Below are 14237 nucleotides of genomic sequence, written 5' to 3'. Positions count from 1 at the left end.
CAACCTCAGATGAATATCCTTTTGATTTATTTACAGAGAGGGAAACACAAAAAACTCCACAGAAGCTCATTACAAGATCATTCTTCATTGAACCACCGAGCTACAATAATAGACAGATAAGACTGTCATTGCTGCATCGAACAAACAGACAGAGAGGAGGAGAGAGGCTGGACCTTGAGGCTAATGAAGGGTCTGATTAGTAAACCTAATTACGGGAGTACCTTCCCTTCTCGTGGATGCCCCCGAAATGAAGTCCAATCACCATTAATCTACATGGCGTACAGAGTGATTAGTGGAACAAAGACGAATGCTGTAATCTCCCCTCTGTGGAGCCTGCCTCTCATGTCTGTCAGATAGCTAGCGTGGGCGCTAATGGCTAAGATGACGTGGGGGAGATCAGGGACTCGCTCTGTTCCATTGTCTAATCCAAGATCCACATATCTTGGCAGACGAGCAGGCTGGCTGGGTAGGTGGGTGGGTGGCTGGATGGTTGGTGGGCTGCCTAGCTGCCTGGTTGGTGGGCTGCTGGATGGATGGATGGGATGGATGGGGGACTGGAGGGCACAGCGGCTGGCTTATGGACTAACTGTCTGGCTGACTGGCGAGCTAGCAGCCTGGCTGGTAGAATTGATGGCCGAGCCTGTGCAGAGGGAGTGAAAGGCTGACTGAATCAGATATGCATACACAACCTACACACACACACAAGCCTGGAGTGAACATGTGCACGTTTGCAAACATGCTCACTCACAGGCACACGCAGTGTTTAACGCTGAGCGAAGGTTTCACTCTCAGTCTGATCCAAATGTGTTGCTCAAGGTAAGCCATGTGTCAGAGTGACGAGTGTGTGGAAAGGTGTGGGTCAGACACAGTGTACTGTAGGTGTGTGTGTGTGTGTGGGCGGGACCCACACTGTAGTAGAGGACCAGAGGTTTGTCATGTAAACAGGTCACATGTTGTCATGCCTACACCCCCCCTCCCCCCTCCCCCCACACACACACACAACTCTCCCCTTCTCCTCTTCTGACCGAGCAGAAAGCAGACTGTTCACGTCACGGCAACTCTATCACAGCTGCAGGTCAGAGCTTTCAAACACACACACACACACACAGTCTGGATAGTGTTCACACCGCCGCCACTCACGGACCCCGGCTCGGCCCCTTGCGGCATCGGGGGAATTCAGCGACCCCCCCACCCCCTCCACCAACCATCACCCCCCCCCTCCTTTCTCTCCTTCTATTTCTCCGCTGGACAATCAAAGGCCATATGGCAAACATATTCCTACGGTTCAATGCCTTTTACGACTGTTGCTCCAAGAATGGGCCCTTGGCGCGGTTCGTTGAAGGGGAGGTGTTTCCGGGGGGGTGGGTTTGAAGGGGTAAATAATGTAGTCTGCCCTTCGTCCATTAAAGAGCTTTTTATTTCTATTAGTTCAGTGGCCCGACGCTCTGGGACCATTGAAACCCACGACAGTTAATTAGGAAAGAAAAACACGACGGCGTTACCCGTGCTACGTCGGAACGCACGCAGAGAGGTGGCGCTTTCGGACAGAGTCGGCTTGTTCCTCCGCTTGGAGCGCTCCTGATCTGTGTCTCGACGCCCGTCTGGCCACTGGCGAGGTCAATCCTTCTAGCGAGACATCGAGGTGGAGGGGTCATGTCTGGTGCGACTGGAAACAGACACAAAAAAACAATAGTGAAGCTGTTCCTGAGGTTGCTGCTCCTTGGTGTGATGTTATTGGTTCAGCCCTGGCTGATCAGCACTGCGTAGCGCTTCTTCAAAGGTCCTCGTCGGTTAGACCACCTTTGTGGGCACGCAGGGGTGTGAACAACATGAAATGAGTTCACACGTCAGCTAATTGTACACTGCAGCGTTTCTCTGGTTGCTGTGGTTACCGGCTACAGAGACGGAGCCCTCAGCAAACATGAGTGATGGCGCAGCACTGGCGCAACGCTGGCGCAACGCTGGCGCAACGCTGGCGCAACGCTGGCGCAACGCTGGCGCAACGCTGGCGTAACGCTGAGCAGGTCCAGGTTGACGACGGTGACATGGTCTCTCTCAGAGCAACCTGTTGAGTTTACCACACATCCGAGCCAGACCCACACAGCTGGAGGAAGAAGGGGTGACGGGGGTGTGGGGTGAGGGACTGGGGCTGGGGAAGGGCAGGAGGGGGGAGGTATGGGCTGGGGGGTGGGGGTGTGATAGATTTTGAATCTTTCCACAATTTCACGGCCGTGCAGGGCCAATCTGCAAGGTGGAGTTTTGAGGTCTGCCGGTCTCCTTTCTTTCCGGAGAGCTCTTTTGTTTTTAGTCGTTTCTTTTTTTTTTACGAGGGACCGTAAGTCACTTGGACAGACGCCCTGCTGGACCCTGCCCCTGACCTGCATCTGGACTGCATCTGGGGTCAGCGGGGTCAAGCTGACAAGTGCTAAACCATCTGTAAATACCCCCCCCCCTCCCTCCACCTCCTTACTATGGAACTGGACAGCGGGGAGGAACAGAGGAGGAGAGGTGGAGGAGTGATCTAAAGTGTGTTATGAGGGCTGGGGGTGGTGTGTGTGTGTGTGTGTCGGGGGGGGGGGGGGGGATATTGTGGAGGTTTGAGGTGTTTTCAGGGCCTCGTGGCCGGCCACATGACACCCAGATCATGGAATCCTGGAGGCCTTCCTCTCGGCAACAGGCCCGTCGTTTCTGCGTGGCGCGCGCACTGTCCCACGGTCGTCCTTTACCCCTCCGCCTTCTCAGTTCCTCGACAGCAACTGAAAGAACCGATTGTATTCCGGAAGACGCACAGCGTCTGGGGAGTTCAGTGGGGCTGCCTTGCGAGAGGCCTGGGGCAGGGAGAAGGGTGTCTGGAGACGGAAACCGTCCTCGGCACGCGAGCAGGGAGAGCTGTCGTGAGGGAGGACAGCCTGCTGGTCCTCAGCCCACCTCAGACACTTTAAAAGGCTTGGCCCAGCGAGGCCCAAGATGGAGGCCTTCCTCTCCGAATGACGCCAGCCTGGCCAAGGGAAGCGACACAACGTCCTGGAAAGGCATGAGGGAAGTGGTTCAGCGGAGGGAGGGAGGGATAAAAGGAGGAGGTTTTGCGGAGGCGGACGGCCGTTAATCAAAGGGATGAGGACGTTTGGGAGGATGCCATGTGGGGGGGGGGGGGGGGGGGGGGGGGACGAAGAGGAGGAGGGGGAGGAGAGGTACAAGGACGGATAATTGATAACAAAATCCCGGGTGCTTCGTCTCAGGTGCAGAGGCACACCGGGATGTCGCCCCCACGGCTAATTGCACCGTGGGTAATGTAGGCGGCGGGGGCTGCGTCAGTCAGACGGCGCATCTCCTGACAGCCTTTGTAATAAGAGAAGCCGTTCCAAACCCGCACCATCCCGACACAAAGGCAACATCTGAGGAGAGCCTTGCGCAACGCGTCGACGTCTGCCAGGGAGAGGAAACAGTTCGGTGTGTCTCTGAAGTATAAAGTGGGCTACACAGAACAATGAGGACAGTTTCACATTGACAGGGCGGCCGTGAGAGAAACGCCTCTGAAGCCACACACAAACACACACACACGTACAAAACTCACAGCCACATACACACACACAGCCGGTAGATCTGTTAGGACAGCAAGGATGCCAGACAGGAACAGTACATCACTGAGCAGCTTCATCAGGGGTGTACAGCTGTCCATGCCTCCTGCAAATCATGGATAACTGGGAGGAAAGGAGCCCGGATCAATGTGGAGAATCGTTCCTCTTCGGAGCCAGGGGAGAAAGAAAGAGTGAAAGAGAGAGAGACCGAGAGGAGACGAGAGGGAGAGGGAGAGATGGAGGGAGGGAGGGAGAGACGGGTGAGTGAGGAGATGAGACAGCTCAAGAGAGAAAGAGAGAGGAAGAGATGGGGAGAGAGAGAGTGAGGGAGAGAGAGAAATAGAGGTAGAGAGGTAGAGAGAGAGGGAGACAGAGGTAGAGAGGTAGAGAGAGAGGGAGACAGAGGTATAGAGGTAGAGAGAAAGGGAGACAGAGGTGGACAAAAAGGAAGAGAGAGGCAGAGAGAGAGATCCAGTAGCTGCAGTTGGATAACAGAGGAGGAGGATCTCCACCTGGCTGAGAATAACGGGGAAAGTTCCAGAACGTGTGGCTAATTAAGACGAGACCAATCACGTACGGCGGCTGATAACATCCATTGACAAGGAGCAGAGCTCTTGATTGGAGTACAATCTTCACTCTGAGATGACTCTGGGGGGGGGGGGGGGGGCATCAATGAACACTGGCCGACCCACTCCGGGCCTGGCTCTGCTCCGACGATGTTAAATGTGAAAGGGGGCCCTGGGACGTAAGACCTCGTTAACGCAAACAACCTTTTAATGAGGTCCGCTCCCATTAAAGCGGATGATAAGCATTGATCACGTGGATGTCCCTGTATGGATTGAATGTGGTTTGACCTTTTGGTTTGTCGATGCGCCGTCGTTCCACAGCGAGGGCAATGGATGGCTTCTGACGCGAGGACGATGGGCATCTGCTGCGGACGGCGGTACAGTGGGGTGAGGAGGAGGAGGAGGAGGAGGAGGAGATGAAGACGAGGGGAAGGATGGGGACCTGGAGGAGGGGGGTAGAGAGGGCACGTCGGTGGTGAGGGAGGAGATGATGGCTACGACGCGGCTGAAACGGCTTCCTCTGCTGATTACGGTGATGACGCTGGCCCATCTTCCTGGCCTGGGGGCAATATCTCCCAGCTGAGACCCTCGACCCTCTTTCACACTCTGACACCCCCACTCTCTGCCCCCATTTCGACCCTCCCTCCCTCCCTCTCGAGTCCCCTCTAGTCCCTGTCTCACCCTGCCTCCCTCCACCAGACTCTGCCTGCAGGTATGGATGACTAACGACCGACAGTCTAACGACCGCCACAGTCTGGCCACCTCATCCTCGCCATTCAGATCGTTACCGAGGGCCATGGCGGCCACTGCAGGGGACCCTACAGCCACGTCCCCAAAGGGCCCTCCGCTCATCTCTTTATATGCTAATGAGCCTGTTTATGAAGCTGTCCGCAGACTAATTTGTAACAGCTTGTCCAATCAATTGCCAGGTCTTGGGTTGCCATGGTGGTTCACGGCAGGTGTTCTCCGTGGTACCAGGATGGGTTTTCTAGAGGTGGCAGGTGGAGAGCTGTGTCGTTCAGGTTCCTGCCCCCCCCCCACGCCCCCACCTTCCTATTTACCAGCTGTGAAGCACTCCAAGGAGTCTTGACCCCGAGATAGGGGTCACATGATCTCCTCTCAGGTGCAGGGGAGTCTTTGTCATGTGGACTTAACCAGCAGTGTCCAGATATGTCACTGTCCATGGGTGGTAATGTCCCTGGCAGGATTTATATTATATATCCAGACTCCCCAATGTTTCTATTTAGATTGACTTCAGTCCTGCTGAAACATGTGTTCACTAGTTAACTATAAGATCCACAAGATATCGCTGTGTAATGAAGTTCGAGACAGTCTCAAATACTCCTTATAAGATTCACTTCTGGTGCTGTTCGGCTTCAAGCGAAATCAAAAGAGTCTTGTTACCGTTGGTTGTCTCGATCAAAGATCTAAGAACTAAGAAGTTTGTTTCCGTACAAATATTCACAGCAGTTCAAGTTGTTGGAAGAGTAAAGAGAGAAGAAAACAAACAAATGCAAATGCAATAGATTTCCCACTGAAAGGAGCTAAATAACTAAGGCACATTTGGATGCAAATGTGAGACGGAGGAAGAAAAGAGCCAATCTCCTTCCTCTGTGGGGCCGAGTGGACTAATCCCTGACGACCTCTCCAGGGCTGAAGCCACTCTCCATTTTCGACAGAACCCTGTCAATGAGGCCCGGAGCTCCTTTCAAAGTCCCACCTAATCACTCATTAACTCTTTAATGACTCGCCGTAAAAACACATTGTCTTTGGGGAGGGGAGTGGGCAGGGAGGGGGGGCATGGGTAGCCCTTTCACCACGATAAAAAAGGATTGCACTGCGGAGAATAACCTTTACATGGAAAAAAGCCCCCCCCCACCTCCCCCCCCTCCCCCCTCCCCCCTCCCTCTCCTCAGCACTTGTTTCCATCTGTAAGCCGGGGCTTCGATTGGACCGGCCCACCGGAATGAGGAGGGGAACAATTGGGGTGGTTCCCTTATACCAGAGATGAAAGGCCCTGTTCTTCCTTTGGAGTGGACCTGGCAGGGATGCTAGTGTGTGGCAACAGCAGCAGCAGTAGTAGGGGGAGGAGGGGGGGAACAATGGGAATAGGTATCCTCTTGCAGCTGATCCGGGAGTGAATAGAGGATAATGGGAGATTGATCAGACCTAATGAGCTTGTCCTTTAGCTCATGTTGCCGGCCACCAATGTCTGCTCTCCTGTGCCTATCCTGTCCTTTGGAAGTAAAGAGATATAGGGCTTTCACTGTTCTAAATCAGACACGCAAGTCTGCTTACAATACAACATTTGTGCCCCAAAAGGTCAGAGGCCCCTCGTGTGCCGGCATGCTCCGCGCCACCGTCCAACGCGAGAGTTTCATTGCGTCGTCTCAAAGCAACAGCTCTGCGCAGTCTCTCTCTCTCTCTCTCTCTCTCTCTCTCTCTCTCTCTCTCCCCTCTCTCTCTCTCTCACTCTCTCTCTCTCTCTCTCTCTCTCTCTCTCTCTCTCGGCTACAAGGTACAGCTGTGGATAAGAGACAGAAGCTGCGGGGGGTTGCTAATGTACTGCCGATGTGATTGATCGATGGTCTATTACTACGTCTTGTCGAACCCCTCCTCCCGGAGCCGCGGACTGCGACGGACGTCAGAACAGACCGCTCAGTAACCAGCTGTGTCTGACAGCATCCTCTAGCACCATCCATCCCCGTCGAAACACGCCCGGACCGGCCTGTCAGAAACGCAGGAAACTTGGCGATTTGCGTTTTTTTAGCCCCCGAAAAAAAACGAAAGAACTCGGCAGTAAACGGCACAAAACGTGCAGGGCGCCGTGACTGACGGCGTCGGGGCGACGAGCCAAACGAGCGCCATTTAGCAGGAAAAATATATACGCCCAAAAAAAAACACAAGCAGTTACAAACGCCCCAAACAAAGGAGCCACTTGAGGCTGGCTCAGTTTGACGGTGCATCGGTTATTAGGCTACCCCAGACGAAAGACCGCGAGGCCCAAACCCGTGCTTGTTAGAGGGGATTGTGATGCATCGACCCAGAGACCCCTGCAATTACTCAGTCTGGAGCTCACCTTCGCCGAAGGCTCACCCCGGCACCAACCTCCACACGCCACTCATGATTTGTAGTCTCCAAATTAGGAGCCAATTAGAAGCAATGGGGCTTGCAGTGTAACATTTATTACCATGCGGATCTGATTAAGCACCGTACAAGTCTCCCTCAGATGGTTCTGACTGAGCGAAGCCGTCTGTGCTTTGGGGATGGATTTCACGAGCCTGACCGGGTTGGGGAGGCGAGTGTCGCGAGGTTATCGGGAAAACGCCGTCATCGGAAAGAGATCAAACGTGAGACTCGTGTTCGTGTAGCGACGCCTGGGAAGAAAGAGCGAAATGGGGGGGAAAAGGATGAGAAGGAGGGGATCCGATGGAAGGGATGTTGGTTAAGGTGCTTCTGCGTGGATGAGCCGCCAAGCGTGGTCCCGTGGTGAGATGATCCTCCATCAGCCACATTTGGTGTTCGGGGTCCACAGGTTACAGATCGATGGCCCTCCTAACCCCCCACCTCCCCTTCCAGAATACGCTCAAACCCTTCCATTCTCCGTCCCATTGTCTCCCCCCCTCCCCCCCTCTCTCCAAGTACTAAAACGCACTCAAAGGGGGCCATTGAGCAAACCTGGCGCCCCAGTGCACACGAAGACGGGGCGGTAGCTTTTCTCTGCTCCAGAGGTTAGCTCAGGGCTTTGAGCTCTGCTTTGTGGCCCTCCCCGCCCGCACAAAGGCCACAATGAGAGCCCCCATCTCCACCTATCCCGCTTCTTCTGAGGAAGGGCCGGGCCGCGCATTCAGCCACCATTAACCCCTCTACAGGGCCCTTTGAGAGCCCAGAGAATAGGGGAGTTCCACCATAGGTTCTTGCCCATCCACCTCCACCCCACATCCAACACCCCCCCCCCCCCCCCTTCCTTACCCACAACGGACCAGCCCCTCTTTTGTCCCCATTGTCCCCCCAGACTGATGGATTCTTCTGGTGGGGGAGAGGAGGGGCGGGTTGGAGGAAGGAGGGATGCAGCCACGGAAGGTTCCATTGGCCTGATTGGCAACTTAGCTCCGCAACCTGTCATGAGAGGGCACGGACAACAAGGGTACCCCTGAAAGGGCTGGGAGGTGAAAAGGAGGGAGGCGAGGACCGATCCATATTCATAATGATAAAGAAGGTATAGAGGCCTTTTTCTCCGGTGGCTTGATAAGCCGATCTCTGGTGAATGCTGTCGGTGCATGACTGGTTATTAACACCCAGCTGGCAGAAATGACATCATGCTAGATGTAAAGTGCTCACGCGTGTGCGTGTGCGTGTGTGCCTTTTCTTTGAGGTGAAGGCGGGACATTATAAATGCTAACTCCGGAGTCCGTCCCAGCTGATCACCATAGCCTGCGGCGATCAATAAGTGAATGGAGACCAGGTGGTGATGCTGCCGTCAGAAGGAGAGGGGGAGGATGGGGGCTCCACCAAGAGGGATGGAGAGGGTGGACAATGGAGGGACGAGACGGATAAAAGAAGGAAGGAGACAAAGTGGAGACGAAAAGACGGATTGATGCACATGAAACAGAGCATTGGTGAAGTTTGAGGCCGGACTGGGCGGATCGTAGAGGTGCGTGTATGGTTGCCTGAGGGGAACATAACAAGGTCTGCCTGCTGAGATCACCAATCAGGCCGTCGAGAGAAACTGCTACGAGAATGAAAACTACATCAGACAGACAACTACAGTACAGACGCCTTTTTCAATCTCCGTTTGGCATGTTCGGAAATGGACCGCAAACTTAGCTAACTAATGCTTCAGGATTTATATTTCGTTAATATATTGTTAGGAAACATGTTATCCTTATATAACATACACTGTAGGTGATGTCGTACAGTATATCACTTATAATCAATTACTGACATGCAGTTTATGAGAGCCAAAATAATCCACACATGATATTCGGTTACACAGATAATCTCAACCTCTAGCATATGGTTTTAGTGACATCCGAGTGCTCTTGTTCTGCAGTGCATGCTATCTCCAGCTGCTCTGACCATGCCTAACACGAGCCAGGTATGGGTTAATCCTGCAGTTAACCCTAATCCTCACCCATATGAGACCCTCCAAAGTTGCTGGACTGTAATACAAACATCATGTCGAAGCTAGAAGCTCTGCTTCATGCTATGGTGCAAATTGAAGTAAGAATGGATCACGTGTTTGTGTTTTTGAGGGGTGTGTGTGTGTGGGGGGGAATATTCAAATATAAGCCGCGCTTGTTCGCCGTAACACTTTCACATGGATGTCTGTGACAACGACACGGCACGCCATCAAAGGAGGTGGAACAAGATTGGACTACCGCTGTTGTTTGCTTCTCTTTGTGGACCAATCAGGGCGTTTGTTTCTTATTTACTCCTCTCCTGCTTAATGTGTTTTTAAACGTCCCGTCGCTACGGCAGCGGGGCCATATGCTGAAGCTGTCCCGTGTTAACTAATCACATCATAAACAGCCTCAGAACTGCAGTGATGGCACACACGTACAACCTAGCTAATCTGGACATGTTCAACTAAAACAAGAACCGTGCATGTGTGTGTGTGTGTGTGTGTGACTCAGTTCATGGATGTGATAAACTATACTTGTGAATGCTGAGGTCTCACAGAAAACGACTGTAACACACTTAACATTCATTAACAGCCGTTCTCGTTAGGCTTTTATTAAAGGTCTGTCTGGGAATGTTGACTATTACTGATACTGTGTACCAAGCCTAATAGATTTATTCATAATCAATCATCGTCTGTTCAGTGACAAGTGAGTACAATCCATAATTTCATTAGCATTTGCAATGCAATCACACATTAATATCCCCATTGGATTACATGGTTTTTAATGAGCTAAATATTGGTTGGGAATAGTTACAGTCAATTTGATCAGCTGACAGTTAATCAAATTTCCCTCTCTTATTTTAATTAATGTCACGTAACAAGGGCCGCACGATTGTTCATGTGAGCAATTATCCTTTTCGCAGAACATTATGGAGATTTCTTCTTCTCATTTCGTTGCACGAGGTGTAGAGCAGATAGAGAGAAGCTGGTTGCTCCATCGGTGGTGCAGATAGGGTGATTACACTCTTAATAACGTCTGGAATCAATAATGATGTGTGTACTTGTGCTCGTGTCTGTGGTGAGGAGAGGACTGCGGAGTCGTGCAGAGAAGACTTCACTGGTGTCATCATCATTTGGACGTTTTTCAGTCCACACATTCACTTGTTGCAATCAAACGTTTCTTTTTGCCTCGACGCAACTTTGACCACCCGCGTGCTCCATTTAATTTTCCCCCGCATGCTCCATTTTCCCCCCGCAAGCTCCATTTCATTTTCATGCCGTCCAATATAGCCTGATCCGACCTTATGACCTTTACGTAGGTGAACCTCTGGAAGCTATGAGAGCCAGCCTTCATATCTGAAGTGTCAGTTCATCTGCAGCTATCCAAGTAAAAACTCAAAGCAGGCTGAAGAAAGACAGTGGTGCTTCAGCACAAGCACACCCCTCCGTTCTCTTTGAACTGTGAAGTCGTCGGGCGGAAAGAGAGAACCGGAAGCTGTTAGCTGGGCTGATTAGCTCCTGCAGCACCAGAGAGATCTCCGCAACCCCCCGAGAGGGGAGTCAAGGGCCAGCATTTGACTCATCTCTCATTTAGCTACCTGCTTTGTGTTCACTTGACATCTGAGAGCCGTTTTGTATCAGCGTTGGGGGGGGTGGGGGGGGGGGAGAAGGCGAGGCGAGAGCGTCGATCTAAGAAACCCTGTCATCTTCAGGCCCATTTCCGCTCTCGTCCCGGAGCATAGAAGTGGATGACATTTGCTTGGATCCCTTCTTATTTACATAACAGACCGAGCCGCCCGTCTTCACGATGCACGCAGTCAACAGGCTCAAAGAGGGGATTTCAAACAAGCCACACATGAAGAGGCTTGAGGACGTTTTTTTCTCCAGGAAGCCATTCTCTCTCTGGCGGAGGTAATAAACGACTATCCCCTCGCGCCGTTGTGTTCTCATTTCCAGGGCTCCGGAAAAAAAAGATGACATTTCAGAGACAAGGAGGATAATCAAGAAAAGCTTGGGGGAAAGTCACTAGTGCAGTGTACTATCTATAGGAGCCTGGGGTCTCTCTCTCCGGTTCCGTGTGTGGGTTAGGTCAGGGCTGTGATGTGGAATCAGTGAGCTCCAAGCTCTAACCTGTTAGACCAGCGTCCGTTCAGGACTAATCTACAGGCAGGCAGCAGTGGTACAGTGGGGGGGATAAGGCTTCTTTCTCTGTGCAAGGCCGATAAGAGGCAGGGGTCCTGTCGACAGCGACAACACCAGGGCCCGATAGGGGGGTTCTTTTCTAGGTGGGTTGGGGTGGGGTGAGTGGGGAGGGAACGAGAGGCATGAAAAAAGGAAAAGGTGGGCAAGTCTGTCATTTCCACAACAAATCTCCAGTTTTTTTCCATGCCCCCATTCAGCGATGGTTTTCCTCTATTGGGGAAGAAGGGAGGGGGTGGGGGGGAGGGGCTGGGGGGGTGGGGGTGGCAGTGGGCTCATCGTGGTTATCTGTTGAACGCTGGTTTCATCTGGCTGCCCATGTTTCGCCTTGTTTGAGGGGATTTAAGGGGCGCGATGGCTAATCCCAATTTTGGACATGAATCACCTTTCCAGAGGTGGGGTGCGCGTGTGTGTAACGTGTTTGTGCATGCGTGTGTGTGTGAGGGGGGGAGGGGATCCGGGGTCCTAGATTCAGAGTTCTTTCTCATGATAATGGTCCGGTCAGAGCACCCTCTGAAGAAAATGCCACTCGGCTTATCTCAGTGGGACAGCTTTGGCCGAGAAGAGGGATGGAGATTGGGATGAAGAGATGGAGGAAGGGAGGAGGAGGGGGGGGGGGGGGTCTTGGGTAGGTGGGTAGGTACACGGGGGTGCGGGGAGTGTGTGTGTGTGAGGGGGAGGGGGGGCGGAGTTCATGGCCGTTATCACTGTCAACCCTGAGGTCACCCACAACATGGCCTTCTGGGATGATGGGTTTCTCTATCTATCTCTCTCTCTCATCTCTCTCTCTCTCTTTCTCTTTCTCTCTCATCATCTCTCTCTCATCATCTCTCACCCCTCTCTCTCTCTCTCTCTCTCTCTCTCTCTCTCTCTCTCTCTCTCTCTCTCTCTCGCTCTCTTCCATGTCATTCATGTAACACCAGCATTGCTAACCCTCTAGAGATGTAGGTAAACATTTTCAGTTACAGTTCACCATGCCACAATGCCACCTGATATCCTCCAGCAGGGGTGCATGGGAGGTCCTCTGGTCCTCTCTGAAGCAGCCCTCAGTCACGGGCATCTGCACACGGAGGGGCGGTTGTGAGGGGTTGCAATGGCGACTGGGGTTGGAGTCGTGCATTTCATTTCCTGCCTGTTTCCCTGTGTGTCTGTCGCTCCGCCTGTTCCTCTTCCAGACTGTTTGACTCTTCGTCCGTCTGTGTGTGTGTCTGTCCATCTGTCTGTCCCTCCATCAGGACAGGCAGGATGATGTTACTGTGGAGGAAGTCTGTGTGTCTGTCTGTCTGTCTGTCTGTCTGTCTGTCTGTCTGTCTGTCTGTCTGTCTGTCTGTCTGTCTGTCTGTCTGTCTGTCTGTGTGTTTGCTGGCACTCCTACCAGCTGTTCCTGCCCCTTCACAAACTCACAGGCGTCGGGTCCAACTGGGAGTGTGTGTGTGTGTGTGTGTGTGTGTGTGTGGTACTTACCCAGGGTGATAGTGTGTGTGGCTTGCTCTTGATGAGAGGGATCATGGATGTGCTGCAGAGTCCCAGCCTCTAAGGTTAGCCTCTAGTCCCAACCTCTGGTCCCCCGAGCCCACCCTTCAAACACACACACACTCCGCACAATGAAGGGGTGGGTGCTTGCCCCATCTCCCTGCTTTAAAGGGACCATGTGGGGCAGGGGGTCCTGTGAGCCCTGAGGGGGTGCGGGGGGGGGGGGGGGGTGCGGGAGAGGGGTGCGGGGGGGGGGGGGGCAAAGCGAGCAGACAAGCCTGGTGATTATGTGCTGAAGCCAGCCCCCTCACCCCCTCTCCTCACACACACACACCCGCTACAGATATCTCCGTCCCATCACGGGATAGGAATGGCAGGTTCCCGTAGAATCCGTGAGCTCATTCCTGTAAGCGTGCTAATGTCGTGGATGGGACACCAGATCCGTGGGCGAGAGCTTGCGTTTCGACTTGTGACCTTTGGGATCCCGTTACATAATGCGCGAGTTGTGATTGTGCCGTCGTGTACACCATCAGCGCGGGGCAGGGTTCGCCCTTCGGGAGGAGGAACGGCGAGCGTCGAGCGAGTTGCCGTCGCTACCAGAACGTCCTTTTCTGCCCTTGTGTACGTGGATGGGTCACGTCAGGGCGAGATGCAAATCCTACTGCGAAACCATGTGACGCGCGTTGGAAGTCACTTAAAAGCAGGATTGGGGTGGGGCGGATGAAATTCACATGCCAAAACCTTGTTCAGTGTGCTTAGCGTTTCTCCATCCTACTTATCATTGGGTTCTGGTTCTGGCATCGAGGCCTTGTTCTCTCCGTCAGAACTCTTCGCTTCTGAACTTTCTCTTCAGTGTGTTTCAGACGCTGAAATCCCTTTTCCTTCTAACCGGCTGAAGGGGAAAAAAGTACAGATCTGCTCTTGGCGACTTTCATTCGCCCTCTCAGAAAACCCATTTGCATTTCGGCGGGTTTAACACCGCTAAGAATAGCAACCTTGTAGGAAGGGATCCGACATAGGAACCCTATCATGGTGACGTGTGTTAATGGAGAGGGGGATGGACGGAGAGACGGAGGGGGGGATGGACGGTGAGATGGTAAAGGGGTGGATGGAGGGGCGGAGAGGGGTAGAGAGATTGGGAAGGGTTGAGAAAGAGGCAAGTGAGTGGAGAGAAGGAGAGAGGAATGCATGGAGGAGGGATTGTAGCGAGAAACGAGCGGAGGAAAGGAAGCTAGCTTCTCAGCTGAAAAAGGGACGGATCACATGATCAAGACACGCTGTTTTTGATCAGTATAC

This window comes from Hypomesus transpacificus, chromosome 13 (genome assembly GCF_021917145.1).
Source record: "Hypomesus transpacificus isolate Combined female chromosome 13, fHypTra1, whole genome shotgun sequence".
NCBI classification, from domain to species: Eukaryota; Metazoa; Chordata; class Actinopteri; order Osmeriformes; family Osmeridae; genus Hypomesus; species Hypomesus transpacificus.
This window is presented reverse-complemented; position numbering follows the sequence as displayed.